The 21,651-nt window shown below is 46.8% G+C and overlaps 1 protein-coding gene across 1 annotated transcript in view; it reads left to right on the forward strand.

Moving 5' to 3' along the window:
- The window catches only part of GAB2 (GRB2 associated binding protein 2), a 700,601-nt gene that overhangs the window by 625,920 nt on the left and 53,030 nt on the right, over positions 1-21,651 (forward strand). The window lies entirely within an intron of this gene.

The following is a 21,651-nucleotide window of genomic DNA, read 5'->3' on the forward strand; positions in this document are numbered from 1 at the left end:
GTCTTGTGCCATGTGGGACCCAACCCGGGGAAATTCCATATCGAAAGCCATTTGTAATACAGATGTTTTGCCCCGATTTTGATGAAGATTGAACGCCACGCTGTCAGTGTTGTCTTAACCGGGTCATATGGGCAGTCATCTTTATATTTCCCATCTAGGATCAGCGTCAGTGGATCAGTATTCCCCATCGCCAAAGTTTCTAGCTTATCATGGAGCAGGTGTCCTCCCCATATCAGTGAGACATGAACTGGGCCTGGGCTGCTAACCAGTACATTTCGAGGTGTGGTGCTACGAATCCCCCCACAGCGTATGAGGGAGTCATATCTGCCCACTTTTTACGGACAGCTCCTGCATGCCATAAGAATTGCGCCAGTGTCCCATGCAGTCTAGAGAAGAATGGATTGCCGAGCCAGAGGGGGAAATTTACGAATGTGTACAAGAATTTAGGTAGTAGGATCCATTTTGATTAGAGCAAGCCGAACCGCCAGCAATATTGGCAAGAACTTACATGTGGCGACCTTGTTTCTGACGTAGCCCTCTAGGGCAACATAATTGTCTCTAAGGAGCATTGCTCCCTCCCGAGACACCATCTCTCCCAGGTATTGAATGCCTTTCGGGGCCCAGTGAAGGGGGTAGTCCCTCCGTGGCTCCCTCGTACAACTTGTCAGGGGGCAAATCTCAGACTTAGTGTAATTTATCACAAATCCTAAGTACTCACTAAAATGTGCGACATCCCGGATAATTGGGTCGAGAATAACTTGCGGGTCGCATATATAAAGCAGAACATCGTCTGCATATAGCCATATTATGTCCGGGGGGGGGCCCCCGAAGACGTATACCCAGCTGTTTATGACGATCACAGATAAAGTCCACCATCGGCTCGATTGCCAATGTGAACGAAATGGGGGCTAGGAGGCATCCCTGCCTGGATATCTCTTACCAGTACAAATTGGTCAGAGACACAGGAGTTAACGAAAACTCTTGCAAGGGGGCTAGAGTACAATAATTTGATAAACCGGAGCATCTCAGAGCCCAGACCCATTTTATCCAACACTACATATAAATAATCCCACAAGAACATGTTGAATGCTTTCCGGAGCGTCAAGCGTTACTGCCACCGCCTCCCAGTTAGGGTCAAGTCTAGCCAGGACATCAAAAAACCGGCTATGTTGAGGGACGTAGCTCTGCCCACGATGAACCCTGTCTGATCTTGATGAATAATGTGGAGCATTAATGGAAGAAGGCGGTTCGCTAGTGCTTTTGCAAACATTTTCTTATCCACATCCATAAGAGAAAGCGGGCGTTACGACCCACATTCATTGCTAGGTTTGCCGGGCTTTAGCTGTATGGTTATGGTGGCCTCACGCATGATCTCAGGCAAAAGTGAGTTATTTAGTGCCCACCCAGACCTCTATGAGGCATGGGACCTGCAAGGTGCCATACTCTCGATAGACTTCAGAGGTCAGCCCATCAGGGCCGGGTGCTTTGCCCTCAGGGATGTTCCCAATCACTGTCAAGAGTTTGTCCACAGTAAGGGGGGTGTTCAAGTTCTCTGTAGCGCATGGGCTCAGTCTAAAAAAAGTCACATCCTTCAGCCAGGCACGAATGGCCAGAGGGTCGTGCCAATGATTTGCACCATATAATGAACCATAGACGCTCCGGAACACATCAAGGATATCCTGTTCTTTCCATTTGGTCCAGTACGCTACCGACCTGAGTTCGCCCGCTTTCAGCCCGCACTGCCCTAGTCAGTGTCTTCCCAGGCTTCTCGCCTTTCCCGTATTTCCTAGCCGCCATCGGCCGCACTAAGGAGCAAACCTCATGCAGGGTGCGAGTTCGGAGCTGCTCCAGTTCAGCACCTATCTGTGCTAGTATTTCTGGGTCTAATAAGTGGGCGTGCTCAACCTCGAGGGTCTTGAGTCGAGATTCGCTAAGTTGTAGATCCTTCCTGATAATTTTAAGGACCCTCGCCTCCCTGGAGATCGACATCCCTCTTATAAAAGCTTTAAAGGCCTGCCATTGCATGCCCAGGGATGTAGCCCTTGGAGTATTGCATGAGAAGAAGGTTTCAATATCAGACCTAATGTCGGCCTTATAAACGGTGTCCTTCAGTGCCTCAGATTTAATTCTCCACGCAGTGCCAGAGGTGGAGGGTCTGTCTGTCCTCATGCTGAAAACTATGGGAGAATGGTCAGTGTGCAAGGTAGGATATTGACTTCAAGGACCTTTCCCAAAAGTGAAAGATATCAGTTCGCAAAGCCAAATCAGGTACCGAAGAGTAGGAAGTGTGCTCCCGGGACTGCGGATCTGTGAGACGCCAAGCGTCCCTCAGGGAAAATGTGTCCATGTGGTCTCTCAACCGGCGGGCTGCTCTAGATAGAGGCCTGGGAGCAGAGCCAGTTCTGTCCAGTCCCAGATCTAGAATTAGATTCAAACCCTCCCCCCCCCCCCACAGGATGGGAACCCCAATGTACGAGGACAATATCCCTGCAGTGCAGTGCTGGCAAAGTATTCCCGGAATCCACATTAGGACAGTATATATTTACCAACAAGAGTTCAGCCCCTTCCAGAACACAATGCACAATGACATATTAATGCCCTCAGAGCAGCACTCAACATTCCGAACAGAGAGCATATCTCTGAAGCGAGAAAAAAGTACACTGGCTACCCATCAAACAAAGAATAATTTTTCAAAACTTTTTATTGCTCACAAATGCCTAAGCAGAACAGCACTGCCATACCTGCCAGACAAAATTCTGAGAGTACAACCTAACAGGCCTACCAGATCCCTCTGCGCCGGGAAACTTATCACACCCAGAGTGAAAAGGACTAAAGGTGGAGGAGTATGTTTCCCATATGTCGCCGCACACCATTAGAACTCTTTGCCGAGTGACCTCAGAAACCCGTGATTCCTACTGGGCATTTGGCAAATCCCTGAAAACCTGGCTCTTTGCCTAACCACTGTAAAACCCATTACCATCGCCAATACCAACCGGACTACTCCCCTTAATATATGTCAAACGTATTTTGATCTGTAAACAAGAGTGCTGACTTTCCCCTTCCATTTTGATTACCCCCCACAAATCTGTCAAAATGTAAATTGTTCTAAAGCTATGTATCAGCGCCCTAATGGCCGAGGGTTTAGGCGCTTAACAAATGGAATAAATAAATTAAATAAAATATTGCAAAATATTTTGAATGATTTAGGCACAAGTGTCATAACCCTGCATGATTGGGTCAAATAGGAGGTGAAGAATCTCTTACCGCCACAGGCAGGTGCTCGGCTCTAGCATGGGTTTCCTGTAGAAGGAGGACATTGACCCTATGCCCATTAGTGTAAGCGATTATCTTCCTTGACTTAGTGTAGTTCCCAGCCCCCTAACATTCCAACTCATCACTGCGACCCACATTCTGTCACCAGCCAACACAATTTTTCCTTGCGTATCCCCTACACCTGCTTGCAATACCGCTGTCTATCATATCAAACGTTTTCCCCTGCCCACCTGCCAAGATTTTCTTTTTACAGTTTCAACCAGCTCTTCGTTAAATGCATGACCCCTAAACCAATCAACACCCAAACCCCCTCACTTCCAACCCACAGTGTAATGCCATCCCCCACCCCACACAGTCCCAAACATGCCCACAAATAATCAGCAGGCAAACACATGATCTCCAACCAATACCAAGCCATTGCTTAGGGGGCTAGCTGTCACCGCAGCGGCACATTCTACAATTTACGATGAACATATTAAGTACTGTGATGGACTATTCAATAAGCAATGTACACAAAAGAAGTTTACTGAGCCCCTTGTAAGCTCCTAATGTGGGGACAGTCAGCCCAGTAACTGGTCCTCGGGTGGGTGAATCCCTGGGTTGACGACCGGGATCTTGGATTTAATTAATTTCACTGCCTCATCCGGGACCGTAAAAGAAGTATAGTTCCCCTGAAACTGTAAGTGGAGGCGCGCTGGAAATAGCATTGCGTATTGGATGTTCCATTGCTGCAGCATTTTCTTGACCCCATTGAAAAGGCGGCGTTCTTGTTGGACTGCCACCAAGAGGTCTGGCAAACTTCAGATAGTTTGACAGCCTAGGCGCAGTATTTTCTTGTCCCTGGCAAGCCGAAGTATCTGCTCTCTGTTCTGGTAGCTCAGAATCTTAGCAGTGATCGGTCAGGGAAAATCCCCGGGTTTGGGCTTTGCAGCGAATGCTCCATAGCAAAAAATGGTAAAAGTTTGGGGTCCCACAGAAGATCCTTGAGTAAGCGCTCCACGGCCTGCTCCATACCACCGGTTAGAGCGTCCTCTGGAACCCCCACTATGCGTATATTGTTCCTCCTCGACTGGGATTCCAGGTCATCGCATTTATTTTTAACAAGCTTCATGTCCTTCGTCAGAATGGCAACTGCAGTCTGAAGGGAGTGAACATTATCTTCTGTCGCCCCAATTCTTTCCTCCGCTACATTTATACATAGGGCCTTCTTTGCCAGCTGAGATTGCAAAGATGAGACATTTGCTGTGATGTTATCTATTTTTTCATGGACTGCGGCAAATCCTCATGTCATGGCCTCCATCATCTGCTTGAGGTCCGGGGCCGCCAACTGGCGCCTAATCTCTGGACGGTTGGGGAATCGGCCCTGCTTCCCTCTCTCCTGGGGGGGAGGACAGGGGGTGAGCCTTGGTGTATTTGTCCATGGCATTAGTTTATTTCCCGCCGCCTACCCCCTTGGTCATGATTGGCTGCTAGGAGGGACTTGAAGAGGGGGTGGTAGGAAGACGCAAGACCCAGACCACAGGTGAGGTGGCCACCCATGGCTAAGGTCATTTCCCAGGTGGCAGATCACTGTGCACTCTCAGGACCGCAGATGTAAGCCCTCACCTGGATATACAGCTGTGCCCACACTCCAGGCATCCAGAGGAACCACAACACCACCAACAGCCAGCAGTCAGGAGCAGCATGATGTACGTAGTGCTGTGTCACCCAACAATTCAACTGAGGGGGCCTCCAGAATGGAGCAGAAATGAACTGCACTCCTGGTGGGGCAAGCAGGCTCCCATGTTGATGGTTGGAGGCAGTGAGCACTCCAGCCCTGCTCCACGCTTCCCAGGGCAGCAGAGAGCCTCTACTCTCCGCAGACAGGCTTCTGATGGAGGCCCGCCAATGTGGATGTTTGGTGAGGGGGCAGTCCAGGATGGCCCCCCCCCACAGCCGGATGTTCCAGACTGCCGGCAGCCCTCCATCGCAGCGGGGACGAAGGCAGTCGCTCCCGCTCAGTCTTATCTACCTAGCTGTCTCCAATGGCGACTTCGTTCAGGCCTGCCTCATCAAGTGAGGAGATCTCTCTCAGCAGGGCCCCGGGGCGGTGACGTCCACAGAGCACCCCCTCCTGCCACGGACTGCACACGGCCAGCTCCAAATGTCCAGAGCTCCAGAGGGGACCACCCCAGCTCACAGGGCTACCGGACCAATGTGGGTCCCACCTCCTCCCCACGGGGATCACTGCCTCGCCCCAAGCTTCCTGGTCCACACTGGAGGCGCACCGGCTGGCAGGCCTCATTGAGCACCGGCAGGGGACACAGCCTGTCTCTGCACTATAAATAACAGTGCTGTCGCACGGCAGCTCAGGTATCTCGGACAGAAGGTTTTAGGCGAAATGAGCTTCTAGATCCGCCACCGTTATAGGATATTCGTGCCACCACACGGAGCTCGAAGGCTAAGCAGCCATCTTTCATGGCTGCTCAACAGCACCCCTGTTATAAGCATTTTCATGTACAAAATAAACATTTTTAGCATTAGGTTTTCCAGAACCTCACCAAAAACACTTTCGGGAAGCATGTTTTAAAACTTTCCACTTCCGTTTTTGAGATTTTCGCCCATCCCCCTATACGCCCCTAAGAATACGGGATTTTCTGGGTCACATTGATTTTTTTGTTTTAAGGGTATATTGTGAGGGCAGTTTGGCTCCCCTGCTCTCAACCGACTATAGTGGGGCCCGTCTATGCACAGCATAAGCTTGTGAATACTTCACTGTCTTTGATCATTCCACAGTCTCTTATGTTCGCCTCATCCTGGCTCTCCTGAAAAATGCCCCTTGGTTTTGTTTAATGACAACCTAAAAAAACGAGTCGCTATTAAAGACTTATTCTCACTATGGGCCTTTCTTCTCCTTCTCCACCACGCCCCCTTTGCAAAAGGCTTCTCTGCGCTATTACTGACATAAGGGCCTCTGCAATTCATACCAGGAGTGGGGGCCCACAATCGCTGCCCTACCCACTCCAGCCAAAGTATTTGATTTGTATCCAGTTTCGTAGGAGGACATGGTGTGGCTACTTAAATCCACCAAATTCCTAAGTCACCCCATTGCAATCTCCATCATCAGCCTTTCCTGGCACCTGCCCTATTCTCAGACACCATGTGCTCTATTAGTCACTTTTCTTTTTAGGAAGGTGTCTCCCTCAGTCAGTCCCCTTTAAACACGCTGTGGACCGCCCATGGTTAAAGAAGCTTTCATTGGCCCCATCTGGCATTCCCAGCCAAAGGCCTGTTGCCAACCTTCTGCAAGAGTCAGTGGGCAAAGTGAGCGGGAGCTATCGGGAGCAGCGTACGACTACTTTAAATGTTTTACTATACTTTTAACAATCATTTTCAACATTCCGGAACAGTTCTTTTTTAAAGTTAAAAACATAGCCCTGCATTTTACCACCCTACAGCCGTTTCAGTCAAACTAAAATCAATGTCACTGGGCCTGAATGGCTTCTGCACCTGGATTCAATGTATCTGGCTGCGTTTTACCTGTCGGAAGCTGGAGGAGGTCCTGCTAACTTCTAAGAATGTACCTCTTGCAACCTCCCATCTCCCCCTGATTTTTGGACAGGGTATCAAGTTGTTATCTCAGGTTAAATGCTTCGATGTCATAGTTGTCCAGGCCATTTCCAGAAGACTTTTGGATTTTCCCCATCATTCCACTGGACAAGTGTGCAGTTATAATAGCAGCCTTTTCGACTAGTCACGTGGACTACTGTAATGCACCCCTGTGGGATAATTCAGGACCACAGACTGTTTATTCATCCCTCAGGTCCTGAGAGACCAGAGGAGATAGCACAATTTCAGTCTTGGGATCCAGACTTTGTAATAAATTACCAAATTCTATTCATGACCGCACACATTTCTCTCGTGGCATGCCCCCGTTGATGCAGCTGCTGTTCAGGCAGGGGTTAAGTATGGATTCCAGCAGAGTTAAGATCAGTGAGTAGACACAATGGATTTGCCAAGGCCATATATAAATGTTACAACTGATTGACCAACTGAGGGCAATGAATCAAAAACAATACAAAGGACTGCCTTCTTTTATCTGTTCCACCCAGTTGGCTGTCAACCTGTGTTGCACCTTCCTCCGCCCACCTACCCTGCCCCCCAACAGAGTCACAATTCCACTACTTTATTTTTCAAACTTCTACCACTGATAAGACCCTGGACTCATGTCAATAAGACTTTCGCTGCAGACATATGACAGACAGTCTGGTGCGACGGCCCAGCTGACGCACAGGAAGGGAGCGCTATCCTTATCTGCCTACTGGACCTCCCTGCCGCATTTGATATGGCAGATCATAGCATGATACTAACTAGTACAGTCAACAGCGTTCATCTTTTGTCTTTTGCCAGATGCAGGAGTTCATTTTTCCTGTCCAACATGTCCCAACATGCGTCTCTGGGCTCTTTTTATTGCGAGTTCTCCCCCATCTCTTCAGGAATCCCCCAAGGTTACCCACTGTCCGCCCGTCTACTTTAACCTTTATGTTCTCTCCCTCTTCCAGGTGATCCAGGGCTTCATCCTCTTATGCCCTTCTTATATATTTCCTAAGTAACTTTAGAATCATCTCTTCCACCCCAGGATCAGCTGGTCCAGTTGGGGTGCTCTGTCTTGGTGCTATGGATGGACACCTGTACAGGGCAGTTGGATAGCTTTACATGTAGTGGGATCTATATAATATTGCGAGAATAAAATACCAACTAAAGGAAATGCTGATGTTTTTTTTTCTCAATTAGAGCCATTTTATGCGGGGGAGCCCCCAACAAGCCCCCCTACCCTCATTACATAATTAATTACCCTTACCCACCCCCGCATATAATTGCTTCAAAAATCGAGAAAAAAAACAAGCCATTTTTGTAGTCCGTATTTTTGCACTTGCAGTAAACGATTGATACCCACGTAGTGTGCACGCCACCTGTGAAAGTACACAAGGGCACAGCTGTGAAACGCCACTGGGCTGACTCATACCGTCATCCTTCCGAGGTCACAAATTCAGTACCACAATTGTGAGCAAGACTACTGGTAATTGTATCACCTGTTACCAAGCGCCCTGAAACCAGGAAAGACTCTGCTATGCTGCACTATACAAAACCCTGCATGTTATTATTAAACCTTGGCTGGCACAAAGCTGGCTCCATATACTCGTAACTGCCCGTCTCTCTTACCCTATCGTCTTTCGTTGCTAGCATCTTCCCCTGTGACCTGACTATGCTCAATCAGGGGATGTTAGTAGACTCCTCCATGTGCCTTTTCACAGACGTATCCAAAGTCAAAATTGAATGATTTTTTTCAACATAAGCAGCTTGCCATTGTGATGGTGGCCCTTGAGAGCTCTCTATTGCAGTTCTCTCGAAGCTGGTCTTGCAGGATCATCCCTCGTCCTCCTGCAGTCAGCTCAAAAGGCAGCCATTCTACTGGTCAAAGGTCTTCTGAGACGAGACCACATCTGCGCGTCCCTTGTATTTATTGAAGAACAAGCTGTCATTTTGAACATAAATGACTTACAAAGTAGGTTATGACAGAGTGCTTTGGCAGTCCTTGGATAAGGTGCCTTTAAATTAGATCTTGGATGGATTGAGTGATGCATACCGGGTGTTGAAGGAGTTAGAGGAGATCATGTACCAGGAACAGGTAATACAGGAAATAACAATATTTTTAACATTGAGAGCCCGAGGCCAGTATTTACATATTTTCAAATTGCATAAAATATGATTTGTATTGTTATTACATGTATATAGTACAAACCTAGCTCGGGAGCAGCAGAGCACTGTACAGCAGCACTAGGATAACATTTACAAGCAAGAGTGTTGAGGGGGCAGATAGTAACGCACTAGTGTGTCTGTTTGTGTGCATACAGAAAACAATTAACACAGTAGCACAGTGTTGAGTTGCAGAAAGTCAATACATGCCTTGTGAGTAACTTCGGAGTCTAGGTAATTTCACGGTATGGTAGAATGCAGGAGAAGTGGGTTCAGCAGTTAGTGTGTATAAGAGGACCTCCTATCACCAGCAGATGAAGTTTGAGCCCCGTTTTGAGTAGGGCCTGAAAATAATATCTATTTAGACTTTGAACATCTTTTTTTCTCTATGAAGCCAAGTCTGTCTAATTATCCTTGTGATATTCCTTTAAGGAATATAATTAGGAAAAGAAATGAGCATGAAAACAACATTCTCATTAGAAAAACAGATTTTTCCATTATGAACTCCAAGTTCCATAATCCCCGGAGCACTGGGACGAAGAAGTGGGTTGAAGAGGAACAAAACTGCAAACTGCAGCTTGTTAATGGAAATTACCCACACCTGAGAGATACTAGGAGGCTTAAATGGCGCACTCAGGTGCAGGCCATTAGTAAGAAGGTGCAGAACAGTAGTCGTAGGTGGAGAAGTTGTGAACTCTCCATGTTGCAGAAGAAGCAGAGACTGGAGGAGAAACAAGACGCCGGTACCATTGTCGAGTGTTGAGCAGTAGCCGGTCCGGAGGTCTTCACCTCCAGAAGCCTTCATTGCAGAGGTTGCACAGGGGGAAGCGTCGGAGAGGGAAGCTTTCCCCCTGGAAACCTGATATGCAGAGGCTGCACTGTGGGAAGCGAAAGTTTGAAAAGCTTCCCCCACACAAGGCTGTCTCCAGTGAGACGTGAGCACTGGAGAGCCTTCGGAGCAGAGGAAGATCTGTGTGTGAGTGGCACGGGCTGCGGCAAACTGGAAGTTGCAGATTGCCTGACCGCAAGGAGCAGCTGACGCGGAGCACCTTGGAGCAGCGAGGGAAACGGACGCACATGCCATACCAGGTCAGTTCACTAAGCTATTGTGATACCGGAGTGCTCTGTAACCCTCGCGTGCTCAGACCAGGTACTTTAACATCATTAAGCAAACACACAGAGGGAAAAACCACAAAAGAAGGCAACTTTCTACCGAACTGACAGAAAGCAGAGAAAGCATTATTTTGTAAAATTGACTGTGATTTTAAGCATTCAGGTTTGTTTGAAAGCCAGAAACAAAAGGTGACAATCATTTCAGAACTCAATACAAACTACCATTGGCCAAGCCAACAAGAGTGGGCAAAAAAGAATATAAAGGTTTGTAAAGCTGTTCATCCACATTTCAAACAGTGCATAAACGAAGCTGGTGAAAACCCACAATACCGCAGCCAAAAGAGAGATAGAGTGATACCATATTATTGTCAGTATTTTATTTATTTATTTATTTATTTGCCATGTACTAAGCACACAAAACTCTCGGGCATCACAGAGCTAATGAAGTCTGGAAACAAGATTGGCAACAAGGCTGCTGTCCTGGTAAAGGATACTCAAAAGGAGTGGAGCAGAGGTTTTGGAAATCACAGAAGTGTAATAAAGAGCCCAAATCTGAATCTTGTCTTGTCTGAATAAATTCTTAAAATGTGGTGTTGTGAAGCAAGAGACATTGCAAAGTTGTTATAAGCTGATCATAACCACACAAGCACTTGCTGCTCGTAGGTTTCAGGCCTGGCGGGGAAGTACACCAGGTCAGGAGTTGTGGTAACACTTTATTCTGTTTGGGCAGGTGAGGGTATACCCGAAGAAAGAACTTTGAAGTCGTATGCCTGGCATGGTAGTAAACCAGGTGTAAGTTAAGAAGTAGACCTGGGATGGAAGTAAAGCAGGTGGAAGTTGATGAAGTGGTGTTAATGAAGCATCCTGACACACTTTCATTGCTGAGAAAAGTGCTATTTAAACTGATGCAGAGGTGTATAATATGTGGTTGCAGAATAATCCTGACAAATGCCATTTATATTAATTCCAATGAACTCAGCAAATGTTCTTGGTTTATGCGAAGAAGGTTGTGTTCCATAACATCACAAGTAGAAGAGAAAGAAGCCTTGTTAAACAATCCTGAAATGATGGAACTTTGTGTTGCTAAATGGAAATCAAAAGAACTGCATTGAGACTTTGCTACAAGACAGGATTTTCTTATTCTTTTGGAATTATTGAACATAATCCTGCTTGAATCTGGGGAAGGGAAATTCACCCAAATGATAAGGCGAGGCAGCTAGCATTTTATAAATGTAACTGTTATGTTTGTTGTTTTTCAATTGCCATATATTACCTTGTTGAGTTGGAGTATGTACAAGTGTGAGGGACAGAAACCCAGAAACCCTTTGTTGGAGTGTTTTCCTTAGTTTATTTTAGGCAAGGAAATCCTAGTCATAGTAGGGATTGGGAGGCGTGTATCCAACCTTTTTGAGTTAATAAACTTTCCTCTTTTGAAAAACCTTCACAAAGTTGTCCGTCTCATGGCCACCCTTGGAGATATATGGCAGGAGGGTGTGGCACTAGACTTTCAGAGGTTAAGGGAGGACACCGGAGTGCATTAAGGCCAACACATTACTTACACCAGAATCATGAAACGAGTGCGAGAAAGGTGGCCTGAGGGGGTGCTCGCGGAACAACCTGATGCAACCATCGAGACGATGTATGATATCTCGGAGGGAGGGCACGAAATATCTTGCCTATATGAGCTACTGGGGACTAGGGTGGGTAAGGAGCTGCTCCAACTGAGGCGGGATTGGGAGGAGGAGGTGGGAGAACCCATGTCGGATGGGCAATGGGACAGAGCCCAAAGGTATCACAAGAAGGTATTCCGAAATGCGAGGCTTCAGCAGATCCAATTATATGTAACTCATAGGGCATATATGCCCCCAGTAAAATTGCTAGGTTTGGAGGCCCGGTGGCACACAAATGCCCTCGGTGTGGAGAGGAGGAAGCCAGGATGTTACACATGTTTTGGGCTTGCCCGGAGGTGGGGAGGTTTTGGACAGAGCTGAAAATGCGCCTAGCGGGTAAAGGGATTACGCTGGAGGTGGAGTCAGCTTGGGCATGCATGCTTGGGGGTTTTTACCAGACCACCCAATCTGAAGCACATCAGTAAGATGAAAGACATGGCCTACATCCTAGCCAAACGGAGAATTGCAATGTGCTGGAAAGCATCCCAACGGCCTAGAAGGAGGAGGTGGGACCCCTGATAGCATGGAGACAATTGGTGGCCTCGATGATGGGTCCCTCCCAGGCCGACCATAGCGTAGATGACACGGAAGAGATCATTGAAGTAGACACGCCTGGATATAAGTAGGAAAGTGACATGGAAGCAAGGGCTCGAGTTAAAGGAGTGGGAGGACTGAAACTTTTAATTTGTAAGATAATGTTGTGAAGCTTAAATGAAGTTGTCCTCATGTTTGCAATGTTTGTAATGTTGTTAATAAAATAATATATATATATTTTTTTTAAGTTGTCCGTCTCACATTTCTGACCCCTCACATTAGGCTGTGGGGGTCACAAAGGACCTGGGGCATATAGGAGGATCAGAGGGTTAGGAGATCTTTAGGGGGATACCTAGGGTTGAGTGCAGCGATTGACAAGGTGTTCCCTAAAGAGTAGGGTCTTCTGGTCCTTCAGAAAGTGTAGAATGGCAGAAGGAGTCTTATCTGTGTTGGTAACTCTCAAGAGACAGGGTGCCAGCAGGAAAAGCGCCATGTTTTCTGTTTTTCCCAGCTTGCATTTCTTTGTTTCCAGCCTGGCGATCTTGTCCTTCTAGTTTGGCACTGGCCTCCAGAGTTTCTCAGCCAGGTGTAGTGGTGCTTTGGCTGTGACTGCTTTGTTGATGATGCAGGCTGTCTTAAACACGATGTGTGCTTGAAGGGTTAGGCCGTGGTAAACGGCAGTGTTATAAAAGTCCAAAGAGGATTGCAACAGCCAACATTCATAATCATGCAGATATTTCAATGTCATCATAACCTTGTAGAGGAGCCAAAAGCCTCTACCGGAAGACCTGCCCCTAAATTCCCGCCCCTAAATTGCCTATCTGTTGTGAACCAGAGATAGTGATAAAGACGACACCTGTAATGATGCCTATAATGCGAGCAGCCTTTGAAGCAAAGTATCCATTAAGGAAATCATTCTTTATGTACCCACGAAAAGCTGATAGCCTCTTGGGAAGGATCCCTGAAGAGCACGTGAAGACGGATGAAAGAAGAGACTGGTGATGTCACATGAAGAAAGTGACACACCTCAGAAGAGATGACAAGAGCGAAGGTGAATAGACCAAATAGAATCTGATGACGACGTGAGAATCGAGTAAACTTTCATATGTGGAATGAAGGTTGCATGTGTAAAGAAGCACGGAAGAAAATGAAAACCATTTTTATAATTGTACACATGCATTAATGCAAGTAGATGAAGTAATCAGAAGGCTGGCTACGTAGTGAATAGATTGCGGTGATGGGCCAAGGTATATATATATATGTATAGGAATCTGGAAGTTCCACACCGTATTTGGGCAAACTGTACCCCGTGAATAGAAGGGCTGAAAAGGATGGCACAGCAGATAAGCCTGGCAGGAGATGGAAAAAGAATCAAGGAGGTCTGTCTGGCTCAGTGTCGAGCAGTGAGGCAGCCAAGAAACTAGTTAATTATAATGGAAAGATGCAATGAACGAGAAGGCGAGAGTCGAGCTCCTGTTAAGGCCTGGCGGAAGGACAATGAGTGCCAAGCTTTATTCATTAAATGGTATTAAATACTACGAAAAAGCTCAAAACGTGGTCTCCAGTCGCATGGTCAGATGAAAATAGACTTTGGGCAAGTTACTCCGAGACCAGAAGATAGTCATGCTCACACTCCCTTTAATTCCCAGGAGCAGTGATACTTGCAAAGCCAAGTTCAAAGGACTATGCTCATGGCAGACAGCTTGAGTGATGATAGATGATGGGCTAATTGGGTGGGGCATGGTCAAGTCCGGCCCACTGGCACCAGGGGTACCAGCTTGCATGCTGCTAACGAGTGAAATATTCCAGAAGGGTACAAGCGTGCCAACCAATTATATCGGGCCCCGTATCAAAGAGCCCTATAGTTTAGAGATCCAATAAGACGTTGTGTATTTGATGATGCTCACAATGACTTGCACTAGGGGTGGGCAGAATTGTCCACCTGACAGTAGAGACCCAATCACAACACCAACCCCCGTAGAAAGTATATCTAGATGTTTTCATTTACCCAATCACAACACCCCATATGTTTTCTTAGTTTGCCACGGAGTATGACGTCAATGATGATGCGTTTTTAGTTTATAAGAGTGTTTTTTAATGAAATCTGTAGAGATCTTACTTCATGACATACGTTGATGTCCGTTGTACTCCCTGTTTTAGATAATTGTTATTAAAACTGACCAGGTCTTTTGCCAACTTCCTGAGTCGGTTTTATTATTGATGTTGGAGTAATTTCTCCATCCTCATCCCCATGAACCCTGTAGAGTGTTACCTCATCTTAAAGGGCTTTCGGGTTCAACCTTATGGCATGGGTACACAAATTTGTGGAAACTGGCCACTCATTGTACCAAAGTTAAGTAAGGCAAAGGGGCTGTTGGGACAGTGATGTGGCCAGTGTTCTGATAGGTATGATATGATAGGTTATTTATAACGTGCTTAATACCCAGAGGTTTCTAAGCGCGGACCCCGGGATCGAACCTGTGTTGCTCCGATTCGTCTTGCTTCCAAGGCGAGCGTGTTGCTGCTGAGCTATTACCACTTACATAAAACTTTTTCTCTTGGCACTGTTTTTCTGGGGGCAATATTCCAGTGACAGCATTGTTCTATCAAACTTTTGTTCCTGCAAACGCAATAAATGAGTAGAGTACTCACCTGCAGAGAGTGTTTTGGGTAGTGCTCTATATTACCCCGACACAATTTTCTGTTGCTCCCTTTTCCTCCGTTCACAGTATTTTGTAGGAGACTATTCCACCTCGAACACATTCTGAGAAGCCGTAGTCCTTTTTCCGCAGCATTCTGAAGGGCAGGAGTCTTACGTGCCTTTGGAAACTATTATGTGGCTCCAGTTTTTATTTGAACAATTTTCTAGCCGTAAAATATTTCTACTGGCCCAGTAATCGCGAGCTAACGTTATTCCCTCAGTCACAGAATTTGCATTCATGATCATTGCTCCTTGCACCATTTCTGTTTGCCTTGAATTGACAACGGCACCCAGCCTTGATCTCCTCTATCCCACAGGGGCACACATATGTTTCTACTCTAAATTCAGTGCCCATACTATACAATTCTAATGCGTGTATAATGGTCTGCTGGGAAGCAAACTAATCCTTGGTAGCCACTTGAATGACTACGATAGGCAAGACATGATTTGCTTGGACGCAAGACTAATGGTACTAGCTTCTGTCCAATGATAGCTCTTCAGTTTGAAAACTTCAAAATTAAATCTCGAAAATAGAATTTCGAAAATATGCCTGTTTTTACACTTACTATTGTTATGCCTTTAAGGAACCGCGTTTTAAATTTGGAAATCTTAATTTTGTTAGTGCATTTCATGGATGTTTAAGGTGTTTTTCCTTTGAGTGCCATCCCAATATCCTCCTTCTCTATGCTCCCGCTGTGTCCTCTAATTCAGAGGCTTGCAGCCTTTGCCTCGCTAGATGTTTTGGACTACAACTCCCATCAGCCGCAGCCAGCATACACAGTGGTTGAGAGGATCATGGGAGTCATTGCCCAATACATCTGGAGAGCTACTGCAGCTTACAGACCTCTCCTCTAATTCATGTTCCTCAGCCAGTAATCGTGCATTTTAGTTTAACAGCACAGCATTTACTCCTTTTCCCTGCGGACACTTAATCCTCCTTTTCCCAAAACTGTCCTTCATAAAATATTAAAATGTATTGCCACCCTTCCATTCATCCCTGCAACCGCAGGACCTCTTCATCCTAATTACTTTTAAAGTTGCTTTATTTTTCCCCCTTTTAGTTTTATATTTTTTATGTTTTCAAGCTTTCTTTCAAACTTGAATCTGTCAAACTTGTTTACTTTGAAATGTAACACCAGCTGTCCATCTCATGTCTCGGTCCACCATCAGCCCGAGAGCTGTCGTCCCCTTTGACCTTTCTTCACTCCTCAAAACCAAACACAGGTGTTGCTGGAGCCCAGGGACGGCAGGAAAGAGGAGTCCATGAAAAAACTGACATTGCCCATCACTAATACTTGATGTCCAATTGGCTATATTTCTCTGGCTATTTTCTTAATTAGAATTTTATTGGTGTTTTTATAAGGTGCTTAATACCTAAGTTTGGTTTCTAAGCGTAGACACTGGCGTAACGGGGGCCCCTGCAGCCCCCGCGGTGCGGGGGGCCCCGCCAGCACATGTAATTTTTTTTTTTCTTTTTGAATTCAGTCTTCATTCATAAAGAAATTATTTCTGTAACAGAAATTATTTCTTTATGAAGGCAGAGTGACTACAAAAAGAACATTTATTTTTTAAGTCCGAGGGCTCCGTCCTCCCCATGGCATGGAAGATGCTAGGCTCGAGGCCCCCATGTCATGGGGTAGGGGGAGCCCTATGACTTCAAAAAGAAATAGTTTATTTTGGAAGTCACTCTGCCTTCACAAAGAAATTATTTCCGTTATGGTTTGGTCCTTAACGGAAATAATTTCTTTATGAAGTCAGAGGACCTCATTACGGCAGGTTGCCGCCGGACCCGTAATGATTTACTGGTGCCCAACTTCCCGGTAACACCAGGGGATTACAACCCCGGCGGTCCGGGAAGTCATGCCGCCGGCAAATGGTAAGTCCCAATTTCCATAGAGTCCTATTGGACTCTATGGTAATGGAGACCATGGAAGCACCGGCACTGTTAATAACGGTGCCGGTGCTTCCATGAAAACTCTGCGGGTGGGTGGCATTCTGCCCAGCAGGTCTGACCTGCCGGGTGGGACGGCAACCGCCCGCAGAGCTGTAATATGCCGGTCCGGAAACAACAGTGCCGGTAAGCTTACCAGCGCCGTTGTTTCCAGACTGGCATATTTGTAATGAGGCCCAATTTCATTTTGAAGTATTAGGGCTCCCCTTAACCCCATGATGTGTGCGTGTGTGAGTGTATGGTGAACGGGTGCACACTTAAAAGTATAGGTAGCTGCCTGTGTGAGTGTATGGTGAAAGGGTGCACGCTTAAATGTATGGATGGCTGGGTGTGCGTGTGTGTATATGGTGATTGGTGTGTGTGCTTGCGTTCAGGGGCGCAACAAAACCTACATTTCGGGGGGTTAACCCTTCAAATGTTGGGAGAGGCGCTAACTTCATGGGCGGTGGGAGAGGGGCAAACTTATTTGTTTGGGTGCATCTAATTTCTTTACTCATTTTAATGAGACTATTCTAGTGTTGCTTCAATGTTACAAGCAGTTAACTCTCCCATTTAAGGTTGAAAGCACCCACTTATGGACTGCTTTGAGAATGAGTGGTCTCCTGTTCCTTCTCTACCCTTCCAATCACTCCCCTGGCATGCAAGTATTAAACCCACATCACGATTTCAATTGCATAAAACATTTGGCATTTGAAAGCAGGTACTAACTGTGAAATGCTTTATGTTAGTATTAGCTGGGCTCTTGTTAACAGCGAAACCCAGGTGCCATTTAACATATGTGCCCTGTTCTGTCTGGCAACTGCTCTAAAGGTCAGCCAGGTTGAATCAACAAACATAGCCCAAGGTTTCAGGGGGAGGGGAGTGCTGAATCCCAGTCAACTCAATGGTGTTGCACCAATACTTGTGTTTAATGCCTTGATTGCTCATTACTCCTAGCCTTATTCTTCCTCGTCCCAGTGTGTACGAGAAAGTACTTGTGTATAAGGCACTCTGCCTCATACACGAGTACTGGGATGAGGTAGAGGTACATGGAGGTAATGCCTGACTTAGATACCTGTACTCTTCATTACTCCTAGTCCCACTCTTCCTCATCCCAGTACTTACCTATGAGGCAAAGAGCCTCATACGTAAGCTCTGGGACAAGGAAGAGTTACATGGAGGTAATTCTGGGCCAAGGAGCTGATTTTGGTGGTTGGGGTAGTGGTGGTAGGGAGAGCGGATATGTGGGGGGGAGGGCGGGTAGGATTGTGCAACAAATCATAATGCTGTCCATGTCCAGGTTAAGCAGGCATGATATGTGGTATTAGTGGCTAGAGAGGCATTTTGGTGCAGCCAGTCTAGTCATTCCTCAGTTTGGTATGGCTTATTTTTAACTGGGCATTTCTGATAAAGCAGTCCTGCTAAGTGAATTACCTGGCTAGACTGCCATTTGGGTGCTGCCAGTCTAGCCGTTTCTTACTGCGGCATTGTATATTTTTCTGGGCATCTGTGATCAAATGATATGATATAAGTCATTTATAACGCACCGGTACACAAGTGTTTCTAGGCGCGACAAGAAAAGGGAGGGAAGATAGAGGGAGGACAAGACAAATGATCTTACTAAGCCTTGTGTCATTCAGATCGTGCAAGTGCGAGAACAAGAAATGCAAAGGGAAAGGGAGGGGGGAAGCGCAAGGGAGAGGGGAGGGAAAAACAGGGCAGCAATGCTCGGAGTAAGTGCAGCCAGGGCAGCGTGGCTCTGGGTATTGCAAGGCTAACAAAGGACTGTAGGGTTACAGTTACAGCCCCTAAGTGCGTGGTAGGCCCAGAGGCAGTGCAAGGGTGACTGATCAAGAAAGAGTCTGGACTCAGTGAGACTCTGAGGGTAGCCAAGCAACCAGTCAGTACAGCGGACAGGTGGGTCAGGTAGGCCAGCACAGGAGGGAGAGAGAGAAAGCAGAGGAGAAGAGGAAAGCTTTGAGCTGCTTCCGGAACTTCAGGTGGTCCAGCTCAGGTTTGAGAGACCAGTGAGGCTATTCCAGAGGGAGGCACCTGCAGAGGAGAAAGATCTACCCCCACTCTCTGCCTGGAGAAGTGTCTAACCCTTAGAGAGTTGTAGGTAGCTGAGCGAAGGGCTTGAGAAGGAACATATGTTGGAAGAGAGCCTTTGATGTAGTGCGGGCCCGAGGCCCAGAAAGCCTTGTGGAAAATGCAAAGGATGTTGAACTTGATCCTTGCAGCAACTGGGAGCCAGTGGAGAGATTTCAGGGCTGGAGAGATAAGATCCCTGGGCTTGAGGCCAAGGATAAGTCTTGCAGTCCTGTTCTGGATTAGTTGCAGAGGGTGGAGAGTAGAGGAAGGCAGATTGAGAAAGAGACTGTTGCAGTAGTCCATCCTAGAGAGAACCAGGGCTCTGAAGATCGTGAGCTTCTGGTGGAAAGTGAGAAAGGGAAGAGCTCCTTTGAGGAGGAGCAGCTGGTAGTGGGACTTCTTGGCGACATCCAAGATGTGAGGAGATAAAGAGAAAGAGAGAGTGGATTCAAAGATGACACCAAGGTTGTTTGCCTCACCGGAAGGGCCCAAGGCGGGCAGCCAGAGTGAGAGAGGGAAATCAGGGGCAGGAGTCCAAATGAGAAGGATCGCCATCTTACTGACATTAAGGCAGAGATAGTTGGAGGCACACCAATCCTGAATCGCGGATAGACAGTCAGGAATGAGCGAGAGAGTAGAGGAGTCTGAAGGAAAGCGGAGTGTCAGCCGCATAACACTGAAAGTTAGAGGAGAAGGTAGAGTTCAGGTGGGCCAAAGAGGCCAAGTATAGGTTGAAAAACCATGGTGAGAGGATGGAGCGGAGAGAAAGGGACCCAGTTGGTCCTGAGAGGGGCTGTCCAAGAGGAAGGAGGTCAGCCACTCAAGGGCCTGATCCGTGATGACCAGGTTCTCATGGAGTGGATTGATCAGAATTGATCCAGATGGCGTGGGTGACCGTGTCGAAAGCAGAGGAAAGATCAAGGAGGATGAGGACAGAAGGAATGCTGGAATCAAGGTTAGAGAGCAGATCTTTACAGGTGTTCAGGAGAGCAGTTTCCATGCCTCTGGCAGCTCTGAAGCCAGACTGAAGGTCATGGAGACAACCAACAGATTCTGTGTGGAGAGTAAGCTGGGAGATGGCAAGCTTTTCCAACAGTTTGCCCAGGAAAGGGGTGATGGAGATTGGGCGATAGTTTGCCGGGCAGGCAGGCTCGGCAGATGGCTTCTTGAGGAGTGGGTGCATAAGGGAGTGGTTAAGGGGAGAGGGGAACGTTCCAGTGGCAAAAGAGTGATTACAGAAATCGGCCAAGGCTAGAGCGAGGGTGTCAATATGGTCCTTGATGGTTTTGGAGGAGCAAGGGAGCACCTGTTTGGATGACACTTTCGTAGATCGGACTTGTCTAGAAACCTCGTCAGGTGTTGTCAGAGAGAAAGAGGAGAAAGGAGGAAGAGAGGTAGAGGTGGCCAAAGGGGGGGGGGTGAGAGAGGAAGAGGGAGAGGAAGAAGAGATGAAGGACAGGAGTTTTATCAGAGAAGTGAGATGACAGAGCCATACAGAGGGCCTGGGAAGGAACAGGAGAGGTAAAGACTGCAACAGGATTGACCAGTTCCTTGCAGATTTTAAAGAGTTTGGCCGTGTTGTTAGAGGCCACACGCTTGAATGTGTGTTCTCTTCTTGATGCGTGTTATTGCTTCCACTGACATTTTGGCGCAACCAGTCTAGGTATGTCTAAATGTGGCCTGGCATGCTTTACTGTAACGTTATTACATGTCTACACTGGTCTACATTGTGTAGCCAGTTGGACATGTTTTCATTGCGGCATGGCATTTTTACTAGCAAAGTATTCATGTTCCTGTGCACTGTCTGTGACTTGCATCTATTGGATTGGTGTTACTCTACAAAACAATTGCAAACACTCTGGCTTTTTAGGCAATTTTTCTCAGAATGTGTGCTGCATATTGCATTAAAACACATATTTATATCTTTCTCCTAGTGCAGTGTGTGGCATATCCCTTCAGCAGCACATTTGTGAGTATTTCACAAGCGTGATAATCTATGCCGGCCCAGAGTGTGGCGCGACCAGTGATTAGTTGCCGAGTTGGGGGGGGGGGGTGCCCCCTCAGCATGGTTCGCAGGGCGGCCCCCACATTTTGTGTTACACCACTGAGCGTAGATCTGTGATTCGAACCTCTGTTGCTCTGCGTCTTCTTGCTTCCAAGAACAGCACGTCGCCCCTGTGCTATTGATATTGATATTTTATTTATATCGCGCTTGTACACAAGTGTTTCAGAGCGAGATCCTCCATTCACATAGGCTATGACTTTGGGTATTTATATAACGCTTTTGGCCGGGGCTGTGTGTTTGGGAAGGCGTATAATTGAGTATTGGGACACCTTTGAAGACATTTGTAGTATAATGGATGTTATTTAATTGACATAAGTTATTGGTTTGCATCTCATATAGAAGTTGCATTTGCATGCTAGATAGTAGCCCCTCGTTCCCCAGAGGTAGCGCTGCTTTTAGCTCAGGCTCGCTAAATCCTCATTAGTACCTGATGTAATGGCACTCATTTAATGGAACTCTGATAGTTGAAAGGTAAATCAGTCCTGCTGAAAACCTGAACATTCCTATGACTTGGAATGTGGTTACTGCCATGTGGAAT

Source organism: Ambystoma mexicanum, chromosome 7q (genome assembly GCF_040938575.1).
Source record: "Ambystoma mexicanum isolate Mex_15411 chromosome 7q, UKY_AmexF1_1, whole genome shotgun sequence".
NCBI lineage: Eukaryota > Metazoa > Chordata > Amphibia > Caudata > Ambystomatidae > Ambystoma > Ambystoma mexicanum.